At 39.9% G+C, this 23458-nt stretch overlaps 1 long non-coding RNA gene across 1 annotated transcript; it reads left to right on the forward strand.

The window, feature by feature from the left end:
- Positions 1-917: 917 nt before the first annotated feature.
- Positions 918-2271, forward strand: LOC142170605 (uncharacterized). The gene is made up of 2 exons (XR_012699872.1): positions 918-1158; positions 2016-2271. It is a non-coding gene; the product is annotated as an uncharacterized LOC142170605 (long non-coding RNA).
- Positions 2272-23458: the final 21187 nt, after the last annotated feature.

Below are 23458 nucleotides of genomic sequence, written 5' to 3' on the forward strand. Positions count from 1 at the left end.
ATGAATCGCATAAGTGCACTTATAAAGCCAAGGTCATACAAGTTGCATGACAGGAAGTAACATCAGTTGCAAGATTAGGAAGATTTTGACCACAGGTCATGATATGAGCAAAAAGACTAAAGGGGGGAGTAACCTACACTTTGGATTTATTCACAGAGTAACTGCTTAAATGGCAAGAAGAGTATTAAGGTATTCACAAAAGCTACAAGCTACGAAAATGATAAGAGCATCAGCCAACATTCGAGGACGAATGTTCCAAAGAGGGGAATGATGTTACGCCCTGCAATATTACATCGATATTACGCTTTGCAGTATTAAGTTACGACAGTGTTGCACCCAACAATATTACATTACGGTGGATTTATGCTTTGCAGTATTAAGTTATGACGATGTTGCACCTTGTAGTATTATATGTTGGATTTGTCGTAAGGTAATTGGCATCACTCTAAGTAAAAGATTATTTGGAGATTATAAGGATTACGCTATTTATACAAGCTATAAATAAGTGTTATGAAGGATAAAGTGGTACATGGATTAAAGAAAACAAGTTTCGTTGAAAGTGGACAATTTGGAATAAAATACGGGTCGAGCGATAATACCCAATAATTATGAACTAGTACCATGCAAGGTGCCATGTGACCATGGTAGTATAATATATAAAGTATATATGAAGTATTTTAAAAATAAATAGAATTTTAAGTAATTTGTGATAATTTTTAAATTATGCGGGTAATTGATTAATTACCGGGTAACAAGACATTACCCGGTTAACTAATAAGTGGATAATTTTTTTTTATAATTATCCCCCTCAAAACGTGGCAGAAGGCCACAAAGTGAAGGTATGACTCTTGTTATCCATGACTAGGTGGCAATTGGTGGCAAAGAAAGGGGTGCATTATCATAATTAATACAATATCTTCCATCAGAATTTAAAAACTTTACAAAGACTAAAGGATTGTCATCTTGGAGCCAAAAGAGACGATAGCCTCCATGGAAATAGTACCATCTTCAAATTTCTTTTCAACAAAAACTAATTTCTGATTGAAAGCTAATTTCGCATGATCTTCACCTAATTTCTGTTGAAGCTAATTTCAAGCTTCTAAAAGAGTATGGTGCAATCTTCGCCAGAAATATTATACGGAGTTTTCCCTACTCCAGGTATGTTAAGGCTATCCCTTCTTTCTTTTGGCATAATCCATACGATACGAACGAAATGTGAAAATGCACAAATTTCATAAGTGACTCTATTCATAGAAGTATTAGAAATATCTATGTTCTTTAATTTCCATGTGTCATAATATTTTATCATCTGTTCATGGGTCTCAGAAAAATACGAAAGTTGAAAAGAGTTTACATTATGATATTACTCAGAGGAAAAATGATCTTATGACATTCCGAATGATTTTATTGACGTACTTTTCATACATTGCATTCATGTGCATTGACTCATGACCAGATGGCATTATATACGCGTATATATGTAAATTTATGTATATTGGATATGGAAAAAGGTTATGGCGTTATATACGCACCACCACCTAATCAGCTGGTATATGATGATGATGTTGCCCACAGTTGCTGAAATATGATTCAAACGGCGTTATATACGCATATATATGTATGTACTCAAACGGCGTTATATACGCGTATATATGTATGTATATATATGTATATGGGATATGGGAAAGGTTATGGAGTTATATACGCACCACCACCTGATCAGCTGGTATACGATGATGATTTTGCCCACAGTGGCTGGTATGATATAGTGGAATGCTCTCAGAGGCTGATAATGTTATGAAACATGTACCTATGCACGACATGACATTCATATGCAGATGCATGACGCTAAAAGTATTTTATGATTTACAAAGTTATTCAGACTTACAGGTTGAGTCATGTACTTTATATTCCTTCCATGTCTCTTATGTACTTATTTATGTGCCTTACATACTCGGTACATTATTTGTACTGACGTTCCTTTTGCTTGGGGATGCTGCATTTCATGCCCGCAGGTCCCGATAGACAAGTCAAGAGCCCTCCAAGTAGGCTATCAGCTCAGCGGAAGATGTTGGTGCGCTCCATTTGCTTCGAAGTTGCTTATTTGGTTAGTATGATTTAGACGAGTATTGTGTGTTATGGCGGGACTCTATCCCGACCTATATGATATTTATGTACTCTTAGAGGCTTGTTGACATATGTCTTGTACGTGAAAGATTGTACGGCCTTGTCGGCCTATGTTTTGAGTTTATAAAAGATCATGTTGCCTTATTAGGCCCGTATGTCATTTGTATATGATAATGTAATAAGAAAGATGTTACGTTGGTACTCGGTTGAGTAAGGTACCGGGTGCCCGTCGCGGCCCATCGGTTTGGGTCGTGACAATCCTGCACCAAGTCTGTACCCAATAGCCTAGCCTCACTTGGCTTAAACCAACCGACTGGAGGTCTACACCGGTTCCCGTACAAAGCCTCATATGGAGCCATCTGAATACTCGACTGGTAACTGTTGTTATAAGCAAACTCTGCAAGCGGTAGAAACTGATCCCTTGACCCTCTAAATCAATGACACAAGCACGCAACATGTCCTCCAGTATCTGAATAGTGCGCTCGGACAGCCCGTCCGTTTGAGGGTGAAAAGTTTTGCTCAACTCAACCTGAGTACCCAACTCTCTCTGCACGGCCCTCCAAAATTGCAAAGTAAACTGAGTGCCCCTATCTGAAATGATGGAAACCGGAACACCATGCAAACGAACAATCTCCCGGATATAGATCCCTGCCAATCGCGCTGAAGAATAGGTAGTACACACAGGAATGAAGTGCACGGACTTGGTCAGCCGATCCACAATCACCCAAATAGAATCGAACTTCTTCAAAGTCCGTGGAAGTCCAACTACAAAATCCATGGTGATCCTCTCCCACTTCCACTCTGGAATATCCATCTGCTGAAGTAAGTCACCCGGTCTCTGATGCTCATATTTCACCTGCTGACTATTGAGACACCGAGCTACAAATCCCATAATGTCTTTCTTCATTCTCCTCCACCAATAATATTGTCTCAGATCCTGATACATCTTCGCGACACCCGGATGAATGGAATACCGCGAGCTATGGGCCTCTTCTAGAATCAACTCCCGAAGCCCATCTACATTGGGCACACATATCCGGCCTTGTATCCTCAACACCCCATCATCACCAATGGTCACATATCTGGCATCATCGTGCTAAACTCTATCCTTAAGGACAAGCAAATAAGGATCATCATACTGGCGCTCTCTGATGTGATCATATAAGAAAGACTAAGAAATCACACAAGCCAATACCCGACTGGGCTCCGAAATATCTAACATCACAAACCGATTGGCCAAGGCCTAAACATCAACTGCAAGAGGTCTCTCCCTAACTGGAATATATGCCAAACTCCCCATACTCACCACCTTCTGGCTCAAAACATCGGCCATCACATTGGCCTTCCCCGGATGGTAAAAAATGGTAATATCATAATCCTTTAGCAACTCCAACCATCTCCGCTGCCTCAAATTGAGATCTTTCTGCTTGAACAAGTGTTGGAGGCTATGATGATCAGTAAACACCTCACAAGACACACCATACAAATAATGCCTCCAAATCTTCAACGCGTGAACTATGGCAGCCAACTCCAAATCGTGAACTGGGTAGTTCTTCTCATGGGACTTCAACTGACGAGAAGCATAAGCAATAACTCTACCCTCCTACATCAACACACACCCAATACCAACTCTCGAAACATCACAATACACGGTATATGAACCTGAAGTTGATGGCAAAACTAACATTGGAGTCGTGGTTAAGGCTGTCTTGAGCTTCTAAAAGCTCTCCTCACACTCATCCGACCACCTGAATGGAGCACCCTTTTGAGTCAACTTGGTCAAGGGCGATGCGATAGATGAGAATCCCTGAACAAATCGGCAGTAATAACCCGCCAAACCAAGAAAGCTGCGAATCTCTATGGCTGAGGACGGTCTGGGACAACTCTAAAATCGCTTCTATCTTCTTCGGATCAACCTGAATACCCTCACTAGACACCACGTCCCCAAGAAAGCCACTGAACTGAGCCAAAACTTACACTTGGAGAACTTTGAATAAAGCTTCTCCTCCCGCAATCTCTACAATACAACTCTTAAATGCTCTGCATGTTCCTCCTGACTACGTGAGTACGCCAGAATATCATCAATAAAAAAAATCATGAACGAGTCAAGATAAGGCCGAAACATGTTGTTCATCAAATGCATGAATGTTGTCAGGGCATTGGTCTGCCCGAAAGACATAATTAGGAACTCATAATTACCGTATCTGGTCTTGAAGGCTGTCTTAAGAATATCTGAATCCCTGATCTTCAACTGGTGATATCTTGAACGGAAATCAATCTTGGAGAAAACTCTCTCTCTCTCTGAAGATGGTCAAACAAACCATCGATACGAGGCAACAAATACTTGTTCATGATCGTTACTTTGTTCAACTGCCTGTAATCAATGCATATCCTCATCGTGCCATCCTTCTTCTTCACAAATAGAATAGGCGCACCCCAAGGTGACACACTAGGCCGAATAAACCCCTTATCAAGGAGTTCCTGAAGCTGCTCCTTTAACTCCTTCAACTTTGCCGGTGCCATACGATACAGTGGAATAGAAATGGGCTGAGTGACCGGCACTAGATCAATACCAAAATCAATATCCCTGTCGAGTGGCATGCCCGGTAGGTCTGCAGGAAACACATTATGAAAATCCCTCACAATAGGAACAGAATCAATACTAGGAGTCTCTGCACCGACTCCCTCAAAAAAGCTAAGCATAAAAGACATCCCTTCCTAACCATACGTTGGGCCTTCAAGAATGAAATCACCATACTAGGGACAAAATCAGTCGACCCTCGCCACTCGATTTGTGGCACACCCGGCATAGACAACGTCACTGTCTTAGCATGAAAGTCCAAAATAGCACGATATGGAGATAGAAAATCCATGCCCAATATAACATCAAAGTCTACCATAGATAACAACAACAGATCCACTCGGGTCTCCAGACCCCAATAGTCACCACACGATTGGTACACACGATCCACAATGATAGTATCGCCCATCGGAGTAGATACACAAACAGATGAAATAAGAGACTCACGGGGCGTATCCAAATAACAAGCAAAATATGATGACACATAAGAAAAAGTGGAACTAGGATCAAATAATACAGAGGCATATATGTGGCAGACTAAGACAATACCTGTAATCACAGCATCTAAAGCAATAGCATCGGGTCTAGCTAGGAGTGCATAAAAATGGGCATGACCACCGCTTGATCGACCTCCCTCTCTAGGGCAACCCCTAGCTGACTGACCTCCACCCCTAGCTAGATGGGTGGGTGATGGTGAAGTAACTAGCGCTGAAGTCGATGGCTGACTCCTCTGCTGAGATGAACCCCCAAGACGACGAGTACATTGCCTCCACATATGACCCAACTCTCAACACTCATATCAACCCTGGGGTGCTGGAGACGGGGACTAAAGGGAACCCCTAGCACCAGAATGACTAGAAGATGCACCTGGCATAGAAGAGCCCTGACCTGATAGAGCACGGGATGAACTCTGAGCTGGGAGAGTACTAAGTGATGACTTGCCCTGATGAGTGTGAGCACGTAATTTTTGCCTTACGAAAAACTACTCCAAAATAAATCAAAAAATAAAATAAATTTCTTTTACTGTGTAATTTCTGAATTTTGCGTGGTGTTAAATATTTGTTTATGTCCGTAAAATGTTTGTTTTGTTATAATTAAACAAAATAAAAATAAAAGTACATGTCTCATGTATATCTAGGATTTAAGTACGCATTTAATTAAGTTAATTTAAATAAAATCACAAAAATATGCATTAATTCTATTTCAAATGTTTCATTGTTTGATTGATGTTTTGTCTATGTGTTAAATAATTATTATAAATTGATTAATATATTTTTGAGAAGTTAAAATTATATTATAGTTAATATTATTGTAATTTTGATTTTTTTTTATTAGGATTTTTATTAATTAATAAAATCAGAAAATAAAAAAAAATGCATACAAGTTATAAGATTTGGACCTGGATTAAAATCCAGGCCCAAATCAATTGAATTCCTTTCACAGCCCAATCCAAAACAGCCCTGTCCGGTCCAATTCAAAGTCAGAACCAAACGACGTCGTTCGGTCATCTCTCATCAAGGGCCGTTGGATTAAATCCAACCAACGACCAAGATCTCATCACCCGAACCCAAGACCCTTACCCGATCCATTGACCCGGTTCAACCCGTCCCCCAACTTAAACCAAACGACATCGTTTGGTTAAGTGAATAGATCCTAGCCCTCCATTCTAATTGATCCAACGGACGATACTAATCCACCCTACCCCTATATAAATCCCAAACCTTACCCAGCCCCTAACTGAACACCCCCCTCTCCGTTCCTGTTCATCATCGTTCCAAACAGACCCCTAACCCTAGCCGCCCCTATTCCCCTTCGCCTGAAACCCGGCGGCATCAACGCCGCCGGTCACCAACTTAACACCCTAGGACCTCCTTAACCTCCCCTACACGAATCCAATCTTAGTTTCCTTCGAATCAGACCACAACTCTTCGAATCTTAAATCGAAGGTTGGCCTGAAAACTTGATCTAAACCAATCAGCCCCAAATTAACACCATGGCTTCCCCTAGTCATCCTAAGTATGGATCTGTTGGTTGTTAGGTTCGAATCCGTTCGGAACTTCTCGAATCTTCTTTTGAAGATTCGGACCAAACAAAAATTTTACCCAGATCTGTTTCAAACTCACACCAGTTACCCTCCTGGCCTCCCTCGTGCCTAGAATATCTTTGGTTCTTCTCGAATCTGACCAGAAATGGTTAAATCCCAAATCGAGTTTTTAAGAACCCTAAAAAATACCAAACTTCCGGATTCGGTTCAGATTATGATGAAGATTGAGGTTTAATCGACCTTAGTCGAAGTATTTTCAGTGGAAAATACTTCGACTAAGGTCAGTTTGATTTCAAACAAAAAATCCGAAATCCAAGTTGAGTTCGTGTCAGAATAAAATTAAAGTTCAGAGGTATTTTTCTATTTATTTTTTGTGTATTCTACGTGTATTGTTGTCCGTATTAATAGCTTGTTAATTTTTCATATTTGTTTTGATCAATTCTGTCATTTCTGTCTATTTAATCCGAATGTGAATTGTTTCTGTTGGTTGTGGTTATTTACAATATGTGTAATCGACTCGATTAAGTTCGTCGATTAGGTATATTACGAATTTTTTTTATTTCTGAAAATGTTGACTAAAACAGTCTGCTTCTATTTTAGACTAGTTATTGACAAATGTTGTAAATAGTCAATTGATTAATGCTCGTCAATTAAATCATGATTGTCTGTGAATCAGTGAATTCAAATGTATGTTGTATATGTTATTGCCTGAACATTAAAGTTTCAGGGCATTGTCAGTATTGACAATGATCCTGTGTGTGTTTGATTTTGGTTTAATGTTAAGTCCAGTCTGAATGATTTTGATAATTTCAGAAATATGCTGTTATGATGTTAGTTCTGAATTCAGTGTTGTAATGTCCAGTTTGAATTCCAGTTTACAAAAGTTGGTCAAATACAATTGTGTTTAGGAGGTTAATAGGATTGATTTAGCTGTAAATCAGAAAGATAACTGAGTCTGTACAGATTTTAGAATATGTTTTGCTGAAGGTTCTGATTTTTCAGTAATAACATTAGGATTTCAGGGGCACTTATGGGAATGAAACAGTAAAAACAGGGTGTTAGTACTAGTATATTATAATGTAATGTTAGTTGCTATTAGTTAATAATACTAATGGGGAACAAGGGATAATGGGCTGCTGAAAATCAGGGAAAAGGTTTTACATAATGGGATTTTCTGTTTTTAAAAAGAAGAAGGGGGTCCAAGAAGCACTTAAATTGCCTAGGACCAGCCCTGTATAAATACAGGAGCTGGACAGACAGTTAAGGAGACAGAATTTTTGAGTGAGAAAGACAGAATTTTAAGGGAGAGAAACAGAATTTTCAGAGAGTTTTTTTTAACATACAGAGAAATTTTTTAAGAGAGAATTTTTAAGAGATTTTGAGGGCTGAGATTTTAAAGGAAGGAAACAGAAAATAGAACATTCACATACACACTCACATACAGATACAGCAGCAGAAACAGAAAATCAGAAACAAACTGAATTTGAAACTGAAGAAAAAAACTGAAATCTGAAATGTTGTTCTTTTGTTGAATCTGTTCAACTTTATGTGATTCCACTGTTCAGTTAAAATCCGAAGTGTTTCCTTAAAAGTACTTTACTGTGCATCTGGGCTCTTCGAATCCTATTCCTGTTCAGATTTACTGTGTTATCAGTATATTCTACTGAATTTGTTACTGCTGTAACTGCTGAAACTTACTTCTTCTACCTCCATTTTCAGGTATATGTCTTTTAAATTTTAAGTTGGAAAGAGATTTCAGCATGACCCATCAATGAAGTTTGAATTGAAATGATATTGCCAATTGTCCAAGTTCATTATTTTCATTTTTTTATGATTAATTAGTAGTAAACTCAATTTGATAGCCATAGGTTAAATTGTCTTATTTTGAAGTTCATATAAGACTTTGTAATAATGTTATCCATGTCAAACTTCATTATTTAAGTTATCTATGAGTTATGTAAATAAGAAGCATAGTAGAAGGTTGGTTTTATTTACACTTCATGGTGTTGTTAGATAGGTATAGCATAATATAGCATTATCAAAGAAAATATGCTATAAGTTTATCTTGTTAGTTAATTAGTTGTTGTTTAAAGCTATATGATAATTAGCTGCAATTTGCCATCTTTTGGCATAATATTGGTGGTGTTCATAATTTATAGTTGAAAGATGTATTAGTACAATCCGCATGTTCAAAAGTGTCAAATATAGTAAATAATATTGTATGCAATATCATTTTATTAAGTCAACAAGACTTATTCTCTTTCTTAGTAATAAAAGGCTTAGGAACTTATACAATGCAAAAATTAATATAGTTAGTAATAATTCACATAGATTGAGAATCAAATTGGTTTGATTATATCTATATCTATTCTAACTCAGTCATAGGCATAACTAAGTAAGTTAATCTCATCTATTAAGATTAAAACGAGTATGTGAAAATAAGTTGAGTTGTATATACACAAATGGCAACATTTTAAATCAATGGTAATTAAAAATAGAATTTGCATTAAATAATCATGAAAATTCCCGGAAAATATTTCTTTCCTTTATGAATCATTTATTTTCGGTTTCAAATGCAATTTATTCTTGAGCATATATATGTCACATTTGTTTTAAAGTTAGTATTAATCATATTTTTATTCTGTCCTTTGACTTTGAATAATTGGAATGAATATGATTTATATTCGGAACTTATAGTCAATGGTCAATATTTAATAAATTGTGGTTTACTTTCCAAAGTTTAAAGAATATCTTAAAAACAAGATTTTTCGTGATATAACAAACATTTTTTTAAAATTCCATAATATCATTACAAATGTTGCGCAATTAGGGATACGTTCGCGTACCCTGATTATACTTTTAAAAACAAAACTTCGGATTATGCGTACGCGCAATTTCGAACAAATATTTAGTAAAAGGATTTATCCAAAGACGTTAAATCAATTTCATAAAAACCCGAGATGTACGGTTCACTATTCAAGAAAAATAAATATTCTTGATTCAACACAATCTCGGAAAAATGATTGCTTAAAAGATTATCAAAAATTATTGTGTACACGTACGCGTGACACAATTCCGCATTTTTAAATTTGTAACACGAATATACGTACGCGTAATTCGATTCGAAGAAGGGTCCTTAATCACGATAAGTATAAGCGGTAGTAAAATCAGATAACATCAATATATTTAATAAAATCAAGATGATTAAGCCAATAATAAAAACAGTTAAGCGACCGTGCTAGAACCACGGAATTCGGATATGCCTAACACCTTCTTCCGGATTAACAGAATTCCTTACTCAGGATTTTTGGTTCGCAGAAAAATAAACAGAGTCATATTCTCCTCGATTCAGGGATTATAATTGGTGACTTGGGACGCCTCAAAATTCCCAGGTGGCGACTCTGAAACAAATAAACAAATCCCGTTTCGACTGTCCTTTAATTGGAGAAAACTCCCCACACGCCCTGCGGGCGCAGCAAAAAGGAGGTGCGACAGCTCTGGCGACTCTGCTGGGGACAAAAGTGTTGCCGTAACCCAGAACCATTGGTTCAGGGTTTAAAGAATTCGAGCTTAAAATATCTGTTTTATTGGCTTTACTTACTATATAATTTTCAACTGTTTATATGCTAATATGCTAAATGTTTTTTTTATCGCTTTAATATTATTTGAATTGTGCATATATACAACTGCTACGAAACCCCCTTCTTTCTGAGTCTTCTGAATTTATGGTGTACACGTGCGCGTGACCCACCTTTCTGTTAAAGTCATACCAAATAAGACGGAGTTGGGACAAGTAACTAGGCCGGGCAGACTTTCGTGCTCCCGGTACGTTGCCCCCGCTTCGGCTCAAACTGTCCGTTTGGGTAAGCCAGGTTTAGAACAATCAACCTAAGGTTTTACACTTAGAATAACTCAGCCATGTACCGGATCCCTAGTAGGAACGAATATTTGCATCATATGCATTTGCCCTTGGAGACTCAACACAGGGGTTGGGTCTGTCTAGGACAGGTGAACCCAAAATTAAAAGACCATCATGATGCATCCTACTTGCTACTTGTGCATTCATTTGCCTCGAACATGCTTGTTGACCAGCTTAAATAAAATCATGGTAAGAAGCAAGGAATAAAATGGTTTGTTTTAAAATTTTCGAAAAAAAAAAAAAAAAAAAAAAATTTTAGTATAAATTTTGACTTTATTAAAATTAAATTTCAGATACAAAATGAGCACCACACAAAGCCCCTCATCCACAAGTACGGAGGAATTTCTATGTCAGCTTCAAATGTGGTGGTATGATTTGGGCGAAGACGGTCAAAAATGGGTCGTCAAGCATTTGGGAAATCTCACGGACATTATGAAAGTTGAGCCTCGGGATAATCTGATTACGGCATTAGTAACTTTCTGGGACCCTGTACACAATGTTTTTCGTTTCTCTGACTTTGAGCTTACTCCTACATTAGAGGAGGTAGCTGGCTATGTTGGTTCTGACGGAAGTTTAAGAAATCAAAGCTTGATATTCACAAAGGCTCCTTCAATACATCGATTCTTCGGTCTTCTGAACATCAGCAGTCAAATCAGGAAAAGCAATGTCATCAATGGATGTTGTTCCTTCAACTTTTTGTATTCCAGATTTGGAAAGTCAGATGGGTTCGAAATTCATGAGAAAGGCCTTACTAATAAGCAAAACAAAGACACTTGGCAGATACACCGACGATTTGCTTTCATGGTGGCTTTTCTAGGAGTCATGGTCTTCCCAAATAAAGAGCGAACAATTGATATTCGCACCGCAAAAATTGTGCAAATCCTCACCACTAAAGAAAATCACACCCTTGTCCCCATCATTCTGTCAGATATTTATCGGGCTTTGACTTTATGCAAATCAGGGGCGAAGGTTTTCGAAGGATGCAAAATTTTGTTGCAAATGTGGGTGATTGAACATCTCCAACAACAACCCAAGATCATACAGTATGGGTCGAACAGAGCTAATTGCATCGAGAGCTATGAGGAAAGAACAAAAAATTACCAAGCTCCAGAAGGGATAGAAGCATGGGTATCTCATCTAAAGGCTTTAACGGCAAATCAAATTGAATGGACTCTGGGATGGCTCCCGATGAGAGAAGTAATACATATGTCAACCTCAAATAGTTATCTACTACTATTGGGATTGAGAAGCATTCAGCCATATGCACCACTAAGAGTCCTAAGGCAACTAGGGAGATATCAAATAGTTCCTGATGAAGAAGATTTGAGTATGCAAGTAATCGAATTACACCCAGAAGCCACTATTCCCGAAGCTCTACTTCAGCAGATGTGGAATGGGTGCCGATACTTGAAAAGTGATACTCAAGTCCTAGACGCTACCAAGGGTGAGATAAATCCTGGATATGCAAGGTGGTTCGAAAAGCGGTCCCGCGTGGATGATGCACCGGAACCTGAGCTAAAAAGGCCAACAAAAAGACCCCATGTTCAAAATTTCAATGATAAAATCCAAGAGCGGTTAATCTGGGGAGAAAAAGAAAAAGGGTACAAAGCCACTATCCATGCCCTAAAAGAAAATCTAAGAAGCCTCAGTTTGGAGAAAGATTTGCAAGAACAAGAAGCCAAAGGCGAGAAAAAGAGTCTAGCTTGTGAGAATGAAAATCTTCATGCTCGATTCCAAAAAATGAAAAGAGTCTCTGAAACGCCAAAGAGAAGCTGGAAAGATCAAAAAACCATCGCCAATCTCTTCGAAAAAATGCAAGATTTTGACTCCATTCTTGCAGAAAACGAAAGGGCATTGAGCAAAGCAAAAGAAAGGATCCAACAATTAAATAAAGAAGCCAGATCTAACAAGGAACGCCAGGATAGGCAATCCGAAAAAGACAAGGCTCAATTCAAGAAGGAAAAAGACTATTGGATGCGATCAGAAGACCAGCTTCGTGCACAACTAGAAGAGGCAAGAAGATGCAATAGAGAATACCAACAAGCAGACCTCGACAGGGAAAGATCACAAGCAAGATTAGAGCAGGCCAGACTCCGAGCTCTATTAGAATCAGCTTTAGATCGTGAAAACCGTGTCAGAGACATAGCCACCACTCGTCAGCAGCAATTGCAAGACCAAGACCAACGTCTCCAAGGTTTCAGGGCACAAGTCCACGACTTGGCAGTCTTCACATCTCAAAGTTATGTAAACTGCCAAGGAATGGATTATGAAAGGTTTACAGAGCATGCGCCCACTTTTGCTCGTCATCTAGCAATAGAGTTGGAAAGGATGTATCGTACGCTGGGAGGCCATCCAGGTCAAGCCCCACATTGAGCAGATAATCCAATATTAGAGAACAAAAGTGGAAAGTGGGGCATTTTGTGAGATGTTATGAATTGTATCTTTTATTCTGATTTAAGTGTGTGTGTTTCAAGCTATTTTCTTAAAGTTTTCGAATGTAATTCCATCTTTGTGTAATAAATAAACATGACTGACTTTGGTCCGAACTACGCAAGGTCTGATTCATGTAAGAGCATGATACGTAGGCAATCTCTCAGATTCGACCACCACGATAAAAGATATATATAATAAATAAAAATGAATGACAATTTTTCAATTTCAATAAAGCTGGGACGATACAAGCAACCGAGCGAATGCATAATAGAAAGGGATTATTTGTCTAGGAGCATTGCATCTCAACGTGTGATTATATATGTGTTAAACTCTCAAAACTAACAAGTTTGTCCATTTTCAGAATTCAACCAGTTAGTTTCTCTAAAGAGTATACTGGCATATTATCACTATCACACAAGATCAAAAGGACCAATACCCGAAAGTATGTCTATCCCAGATGTTGACACAAGTATGGAGATAGAAGAGATGGATGTCGGGAAAATGAAAGAAGAAATGCTTAAGCTCAAGCAGCAAATGGCAGAAATGTACCAAGCTTGGTCTACAGGACAGTTGCCCCCATCTTACCCAAATAACCCTGCTCCATCAATAATCCAAACTCAGGATAATATCACCACTGAATTATCCCCAAGTTTCCCCATTTATCAGCACTACCGAGGCACCACCTCTCAGACACCACAGTCTCCACCTCCAAAACCAGTTCCGTACCTTCCTCCACCTATGACTCCTGTTTTTGTAGCACCTCCCCTGCTACATTTCACAAATCTCCTAGTGAGCCTACATTTCAGGCCCAAGACAACCAATATTACCCCCGGAGCCCACCTTCAAAGCCTCCGAAATCAATTCACCTGCTCCTCGGTTTGATCTCCCAACCGAAATTGACAAAAATGCTGAACAATAAGAGATGTTCAGGAAGGTCAAAAGTCTAGAACAGTCGTTCCGAGACATGCGAGGATTAGGTGGGCAAGTCAGTGTAGCCTACAAATATTTATGCTTATTCCCTAATGTACAATTGCCATTTGGCTTCAAGATGCCCAAATTTGACCTATACAGCGGGCACGGCGACCCAGTAGCCCACTTAAGGGGTTTCTGTAGCAAGATGCGAGGAGCTGGGGGAAAGGATGAATTATTGATGGCTTACTTCAGTCAAAGTCTAAGCGGATCAGCTTTGGAGTGGTATACACGCCAAGACCATGGAAGATGGTACACCTGGGATGACCTGGCACAGGCATTCGCATACCATTTCCAATACAATCTGGAAATCATCCCAGATCGATTATCTTTGACCAAATTTGAGAAGAAACACAATGAAAGTTTCAGAGAGTATGGTTTTGGTGGAGAGAACAGGCGGCAAGAGTGGATCCTCCTATGAAGGAGAGCGAAATGGTAGACTACTTCCTCCAAGCCTTGGAACCAACTTACTACGCCCACTTGGTTTCAGCGGTTGGAAAATCATTCAACGAGGTAGTGAAGATGGGAGGTATGGTGGAAGAAGGCCTCAAGACAAACAAAATCATGAGCTATTCAGCAATTAAGGCAACTACTCAGGCTATTCAAGGTGGGGTAGGAGGAGTCGGAAGAAAGAAGAGGGAGGAAGCAACCGTAGTTGATTCAGGAATTTGGCCGGGACCCAGGGGTTCACCGCTTTACTATAATCAGCAACGACCTCGCCAATCAGCTTACCACCATGATTCATCCCAACATTACTATCACCCTTCAGAGCCTCATTTCGCCATTAACCACGCTCAAGCATACAATCAGCCACCTGTTCACACCAATTGGCGTGCTCCTGTCACACCAAATACCTACCCCCGAGCTTATCCCGGACCAGGTTTCAGGCCTAGGCCAGCATTCAGGGGAGAAAGGGAACAGAAAAAGAAAACTTACACTCCATTGGGAGAGTCTTACACTAGTCTGTTCCACAGGCTGAGACAGTTAGACATGTTGAGACCAATACAATCCAAGCTACCCAATCCTCCACCAAAGAATCTGGATTACACCATTAGCTGTGAATATTGCTCCGGTACACCAGGCCATGATACGGAGAAATGTTGGCATTTGAAAAATGCAATACAAGAGCTGATTGATACTAATAAAATCGAGGTTCAAACCCCTGAAGCTCCAAATATCAATAGAAATCCAATGCCAGCCCATCAAGAGGCTAATATGATAGAAATCATACAAGCTGATGGGGAGACAAATAAGCCGTCACAAACTGTCATGATGATCAAGTCTCATGAAACCAAGCCAGATAAGCAGTTAATGGAGGAGAAGCCGGTGTCTAAGCATAACAAGAATGGTGGTGAACCGTCTATGATAGTCGATGAGGGATCATCGAACAAAGTTGCCGCAAAACAAGAGAGGACAAAGGTGATAGTACCAGGGGTTTCTAACAAACCCGTCGTAATTGTGGAAGGAGTACGTACAGATCGGGTTATTATTGCACCTGTAATTCAGCTGCCAATCATCAACAACAAAGCCATCCCATGGAACTATGAACGGGTGACCGTAATGTACAAAGGCAAAGAAATCAAGGAAGAAGTGTGTGAGGTACAAGGCTTGACTCGTTCGGGAAGATGTTTTACTCCCGAAGAGCTGAGAAAAACTAAAAACAATCTAATGCCCACGAAGAAAGCTGTGACGGAAGAAGAGGCGGAGGAGTTTTTAAAAAAAATGAAGCTCCATGATTATTCTGTTGTGGATCAATTAAAGAAGACCCCCGCTCAAATTTCATTGTTGTCATTACTGATCCATTCAGAGGAACACCGTCTGGCATTGATGAAAATCCTGAATGAAGCTCATGTTCCTGAAAAGATCTCTGTAAATCATTTGGGCAAAATAGCCAACAGAATCTTTGAGACGAACAGGATTACATTTGCTGATGATGAATTACCTGTGGAAGGTACCGAGCACAACAGAGCTCTTTACCTCACCGTGAAATGTGAAAACTCCGTAGTAACCCGGGTATTGGTCGACAATGGGTCCAGTGCAAACATATGCCCTCTCTCCACTTTAAACAAATTAAAAATTAAAGAGGAGAGGATCCAAAAGAACAGTATCTGCGTACGAGGATTTGACGGTGGAAGTAGAGATTCATTTGGCGACATAGTGTTGGAACTAACTATAGGGCCAGTTGAATTCACAATGGAATTCCAAGTTTTGGACATGACTGTTTCTTACAACTTGTTGTTGGGTCGACCATGGATCCATGCTGCTAAAGCAGTCCCGTTAACATTACATCAGGTTGTCAAGTTTGAATGGGACCATCAAGAAATAGTCGTGCATGGAGAAGAAAATTTAAATGCTCACAACAGCACCATTGTACCAGTCGAGGGAGCAGAAATTGACCAAGGATCATGGGTATACCAAGTGTCAAACACAGTGTCGGTAAAGAAAATTCCAGAAGGAAAATACCTTGCGAATCCAAAGGTATCCTCTACATCAGTCATGGTAGCTTATGAAATGCTGAAGAATGGCTTTATACCCGGCAAAGGTCTGGGCTTATCTTTGCAAGGAATTGTACAACCAGTATCTCTCCCCGAGAACTGGGGAACATTCGGTTTAGGATTCACACCGACCGCCAATGACGTGATGAGAGCCAGGAAGTTGAAACACCAAGCATGGGTTCTTCCAAAACCAGTACCACAGCTGTTGAAATCTTTTGTCAAGACCGGTGCTAAAAATCGCCCGATAACAACAATTCCTAAATCCCAGGTCAATCCTGAGGAGGAATTAATTGAAAGGTTCGAGAAATTGTTTAGTGATGTAAATATGCTGGAAGACGGAGAAGGGTGTAGCAACGCAGAAGTTCAATTCGTTGGACCAAAAACAAAGCTCAATAATTGGAAAGCCACTCCTCTCCCAATTCGAAAGGAGTCTTGGTAGTTTATTTTGATTTTCTTTCAGTTTGTTTGGGATATTTCAAGGTTGTAATCCCAAAATTTATCTTACAGTTGGTTTGAAGCGTGCAAAACCTTGTTATCTTTCATTATCCAATAAAAAGCAATTTCCTTTTTATTATCATTCCTAATAGCTTTCTTTTCTTTTTCTTCTTTTTTGTACAGTTCTTTTTATGATGGCTCTAGTGATATGGCATGCATGAGGAATCTTCAGCCCAGTCTTAAAAATTAATCTGATTCCGAAATATTAATTCAAGAAACATATTGTGATTATGAATCAGAATATGATGAAGATGAGGTTTTTGAAGAGATTAGTAAAGAGTTAATTCACTTTGAGGAAAAAATCAAACCTAACTTGAATGATACCGAGGATGTCAATATAGGGGACACGAGTAATGTCCGAGAAACTAAAATAAGTGTCCATCTCGAGCCAAAAATCCGAGAGGAGTTAATTAAAGCACTCATAGAATTCAAAGATGTTTTTGCATGGTCGTATGACGACATGCCGGGCTTGAGCACTGATTTAGTGGTCCACAAATTGCCCACCGATCCAACAGTGCCTCCTGTCAAGCAGAGGCTGAGAAAATTCAAGCCTGATATGAGTGTGAGAATTAAAGAAGAAATCACCAAACAATTGGAAGCAAAGGTCATTCGAGTCACTCGATATCCTGTTTGGTTAGCTAATATCGTTCCTGTGCCAAAGAAAGACGGCAAAATTAGAGTATGCGTCGACTATCGCAATCTCAACAAAGCAAGTCCAAAGGATAATTTCCCATTACCCAATATCCATATCTTGATCGACAATTGTGCCAAGGATGATATAGGATCTTTCATGGACTGTTATGCCGGATATCATCAAATTCTAATGGATGAAGAAAATGCAGAAAAGACGGCATTCATCACACCATGGGGAACTTATTGCTACAGGGTAATGCCATTCAGTTTGAAGAACGCCGGAGCAACCTATATGAGAGCAATGACCACAGTGTTTCATGATATGATACACAAGGAAATTGAGGTATACGTGGATGATGTAATCATAAAATCAAAGCATCAGACCAACCACGTTGGGGATTTGAGGAAGTTCTTCTTAAGACTTCGCAGGTACAACCTCAAGCTTAACCCTGCCAAGTGCGCATTCAGATTTCCATCTGGAAAATTGTTGGGATTCATAGTCAGTCGACGAGGCATCGAGCTAGACCCATCAAAGATCAAAGCCATCCAAGAACTGCCACCCCCAAGAAACAAAACTGAAGTAATGAGTTTGTTGGGAAGGTTAAATTATATCAGTAGGTTTATTGCTCAGCTCACAACAACCTGCGAGCCAATTTTCAAATTGTTAAAAAAGGATGTTGCAGTCAAATGGACCGATGAGTGTCAAGAAGCGTTCGATAAAATAAAAGGGTACTTATCAAACCCACCCGTGTTGGTCCCGCCAGAGCCAGGAAGACCTTTGATTCTTTACTTGACGGTTTTGGAAAATTCATTTGGTTGTGTATTGGGGCAGCATGACCTCACTGGCAGAAAAGAACAGGCCATCTACTACCTTAGCAAGAAGTTCACAACTTATGAGGTTAAGTATACTCATCTGGAAAAGACATGTTGCGCCCTAACATGGGTAGCTCAAAAATTGAAACACTATTTGTCATCCTACACTACTTACCTCATTTCTCGGTTGGATCCATTGAAATACATTTTTCAAAAGCCTATGCCAACAGGAAGACTTGCAAAGTGGCAGATATTGCTCACAGAATTCGACATCGTCTATGTGACTCGAACTGCAATGAAGGCTCAAGCACTGGCCGATCATTTAGCCGAAAACCCGGTTGATGAGGAATATGAGCCGCTGAAGACTTATTTTCCTGATGAGGAAACAATGCATATCGACGAGGTGGATCAAATTGAAAAACCTGGCTGGAAACTTTTCTTTGATGGAGCTGCTAACATGAAAGGAGTCGGAATAGGAGCTGTAATCATTTCTGAAACAGGGCATCACTATCCTGTTACGGCTCAACTACGATTTTATTGCACCAATAATATGGCTGAATATGAAGCTTGCATTTTGGGGTTAAGGCTAGCTGCAGACATGGGTATCCGAGAAATCTTAGTCATGGGAGATTCGGATCTTTTGGTACATCAAATTCAAGGAGAATGGGAAACCCGAGATTTGAAGCTCATACCATACCGACAATGTCTACATGATCTTTGTCAGCGGTTTCAATCAGTGGAATTCCAACATATTCCAAGAATCCATAATGAAGTTGCCGATGCATTGGCTACCCTAGCATCAATGTTGCACCATCCAGACAAAGCTTATGTGGATCCAATACATATTCAAATCCACAATCAGCACGCTTATTGCAATATGGTTGAAGAAGAATTTGATGGAGAACCATGGTTCCACGACATCAAGGAATATATCAGGATGGGCATATATCCCGCACAAGCCACAGGAGATCAAAAGAGGACCATCAGGCGATTAGCAAATGGATTCTTCTTAAGCGGAGGAGTTTTGTATAAAAGAACACCAGATCTCGGATTATTAAGATGCATAGATGCCAGACAAGCTACAACTGTCATGTCTGAAGTACATTCAGGAGTTTGCGGACCCCACATGAGTGGATATGTGTTGGCAAAGAAAATCCTCCGAGCTGGTTACTATTGGCTTACCATGGAGAGAGATTGTATCAATTTTGTGCGCAAGTGTCATCAATGCCAAATACACGGAGATTTGATTCATTCTCCACCATCCGAGTTGCACACAATGTCGGCACCATGGCCTTTCGTTGCTTGGGGCATGGATGTGATTGGACCAATTGAACCGGCAGCATCCAATGGTCACAGATTCATTCTGGTAGCTATTGATTATTTTACCAAATGGGTTGAGGCCAAGACATTCAAATCAGTGACCAAGAAAGCTGTGATCGATTTTGTCCACTCAAATATCATATGTCGATTCGGAATCCCGAAGGTGATCATCACAGATAACGGTGCTAATCTTAACAGCAACTTAATGAAAGAAGTATGTCAACAGTTTAAGATTACACATCGTAACTCTACCCCATATCGGCCCAAGGCGAATGGAGCAGTAGAAGCAGCCAACAAAAACATAAAGAAGATACTGCGGAAAATGGTAGAAGGTTCAAAACAATGGCATGAAAAATTACCCTTTGCATTATTGGGATACCGCACTACTGTTCGCACTTCAGTAGGAGCAACTCCTTATTTGTTGGTATACGGCACCGAAGCAGTAATTCCTGCAGAAATTGAGATTCCTTCCCTTCGGATCATTGCCGAAGCAAAGATTGATGATGATGAATGGGTCAAAACCCGTCTAGAACAGTTAAATTTGATTGATGAAAAACGATTGACCGCAGTATGCCATGGTCAATTATATCAAAGAAGAATAGAAAGAGCATACAACAAAAAGGTGCGTCCCCGGAAGTTCGAAGTAGGTCAGCATGTGCTGAAACGCATTCTTCCACATCAGGTTGAAGCAAAAGGCAAATTTGCTCCGAATTGGCAAGGACCATTCATTGTGACCAGAGTATTATCGAATGGTGCACTATGTTTAACAGATATTGAAGGCAAATGCATAGATATGGCAATCAATTCTGACGCGGTAAAGAGATATTATGCATAACTTTTGAATGTTTGTATTTAGCACTATTTCAAAGATTGAAATGACAAAGGCAATCTATTCTGCTGTCCAAACACTATACCATTTGCTTCCCCTTTGAGCCATACTTGTTTCTTTCCTAACCTCTCTTGGAATCAATAAAAAAAAAAGAGATCAAAATCTTCACTATTATGTAGTGAACTACGTTTGACCTGATTCCTCAAAGAAGGATACGTAGGCGCCTCACGGCTCGGTCATAGGGTGCACAACATGCACAATGTGCACGGAAAAGAAATATCAAGAGACCCCAATCAAGAAACTGGGGCAGGAATTGTATTGGAAATAAGAAAAGATTCCAAGAGTTGTAATTTTAAACCCATACCACAGCTATTTAGCTTTTAATACCTTTTCCATTCCTAACCTTATACCAAAAAGACCTTTCGATCAATCTTAGAAAAATGCTGATGCAAGTAAATGAAGTGGTACAAACAAGGAAAGAAAGTAAAAATGAGAGAGTCTTATAGGTGAAAACCCACACGGGCACCATAAGGCGACGGAAGTTGAGAGAAAAGTAAAATGAGAGAGTCTTATTGGTGAAAACCTTCGCAGGCACCATAAGGCGAAAGGGAAGTAGAGAAGTGAAAAATGAGGAAAATTGATCAATGAAAACTCCTTGAGACAATTGAAAGGAGATTGATTAAAAGACTGGGTTGATTAATCCGAAATGCATACCCTGATCATTGGTGCCAGTAATTCCAATCAGATAAGTCTTTTATTCCTTTTCCAACAGTCATCCAAAAATTGGATTTTTCTTTTCATTCTATAATTGTCGAAATCAGCGTATTTCGCTACTAATAATCTTACTTTCTCCAAGCTTTGAGATAAATTTTATTCTAAACAAATAAGAAAAAATGTCAAGGTATACTACCAAGATCCAAGGCTACAAAATACGGCCACGAAAGGTGGGAGATAAAATATGGGTGTAAGAAAGAGGAAATCAAAAGTGGATCAGCAAAGTCAGAAGAGGCATATGATTACAGTTAAAAGGTTTTGAAGGAAAACATACAGAGGGAAATCCTATAGTCAAGGATCAATTACAAAGACAAAACAGTCTTTTCAATCATTCCAAGGCAATAAAGAGAGACGAAGAGAAACATCACCATCGGCAAGAATACCACAACCAGCCACCCTGCTTTAAACTAACGAAGTTTTCTTTGATTGAAAACAGGGGCAAATACAATATTTGTGTCAGGAAATACCTGGTAAAGAAAAAGAAATCAGGCGTCCACCTGGAGAATAAGGATGAGAAAAGAAGAAATCAGGCGTCCACTTGGAGAATGAGGATGAGAAAAGAAGAAATCAGGCGTCCACCTGGAGAATAAGGATGAGAATTGAAAAGTCAGGCGTCCACCTGGAAAATGAGGATCAGAAAAGAAGAAATCAGGCGTCCACCTGGAGAATGAGGATGAAGAATTGAAAAAGTCAGGCGTCCACCTGGAGAACGAGGATAAAGAAAAAGAAGAAATCAGGCGTCCACCTGGAGAATAAGGATGAGAAAAGAAGAAATCAGGCGTCCACCTGGAGAATGAGGATGAGAAAAGAAGAAGTCAGGCGTCCACCTGGAGAATAAGGATGAGAATTGAAATCAGGCGTCCACCTGGAGAATGAGGATGAAGAATTGAAGAAATCAGGCGTCCACCTGGAGAATGAGGATGAAGAATTGAAGAAGTCAGGCGTCCACCTGGAGAATGAGGATGAAGAAAAGAAGAAGTCAGGCGTCCACCTGGAGAATGAGGATGAAGAATTAAAAGAAATCAGGCGTCCACCTGGAGAATAAGGATGAGAATTGAAAAGTCAGGCGTCCACCTGGAAAATGAGGATGAGAAAAGAAGAAATCAGGCGTCCACCTGGAGAATGAGGATGAAGAATTGAAAAAGTCAGGCGTCCACCTGGAGAACGAGGATAAAGAAAAAGAAGAAATCAGGCGTCCACCTGGAGAATAAGGATGAGAAAAGAAGAAATCAGGCGTCCACCTGGAGAATGAGGATGAGAAAAGAAGAAGTCAGGCGTCCACCTGGAGAATAAGGATGAGAATTGAAATCAGGCGTCCACCTGGAGAACGAGGATGAAGAAAAAGAAGAAGTCAGGCGTCCACCTGGAGAATGAGGACAAAGAATTGAAGAAGTCAGGCGTCCACCTGGAGAATGAGGATGAGAAAAGAAGAAGTCAGGCGTCCACCTGGAGAATGAGGACAAAGAATTGAAGAAATCAGGCGTCCACCTGGAGAACGAGGATAAAGAAAAAGAAGAAGTCAGGCGTCCACCTGGAGAATGAGGACAAAGAATTGAAGAAATCAGGCGTCCACCTGGAGAACGAGGATGAGAAAAGAAGAAGTCAGGCGTCCACCTGGAGAATGAGGATGAAGAAAAGAAGAAGTCAGGCGTCCACCTGGAGAATGAGGATGAAGAATTAAAAGAAGTCAGGCGTCCACCTGGAGAATAAGGATGAGAATTGAAAAGTCAGGCGTCCACCTGGAGAATGAGGATGAAGAAAAGAAGAAATCAGGCGTCCACCTGGAGAATGAGGATGAAGAATTGAAAAAGTCAGGCGTCCACCTGGAGAACGAGGATAAAGAAAAAGAAGAAATCAGGCGTCCACCTGGAGAATAAGGATGAGAAAAGAAGAAATCAGGCGTCCACCTGGAGAATGAGGATGAGAAAAGAAGAAGTCAGGCGTCCACCTGGAGAATAAGGATGAGAATTGAAATCAGGCGTCCACCTGGAGAACGAGGATGAAGAAAAAGAAGAAGTCAGGCGTC

Source organism: Nicotiana tabacum, chromosome 16 (genome assembly GCF_000715075.1).
Source record: "Nicotiana tabacum cultivar K326 chromosome 16, ASM71507v2, whole genome shotgun sequence".
NCBI lineage: Eukaryota > Viridiplantae > Streptophyta > Magnoliopsida > Solanales > Solanaceae > Nicotiana > Nicotiana tabacum.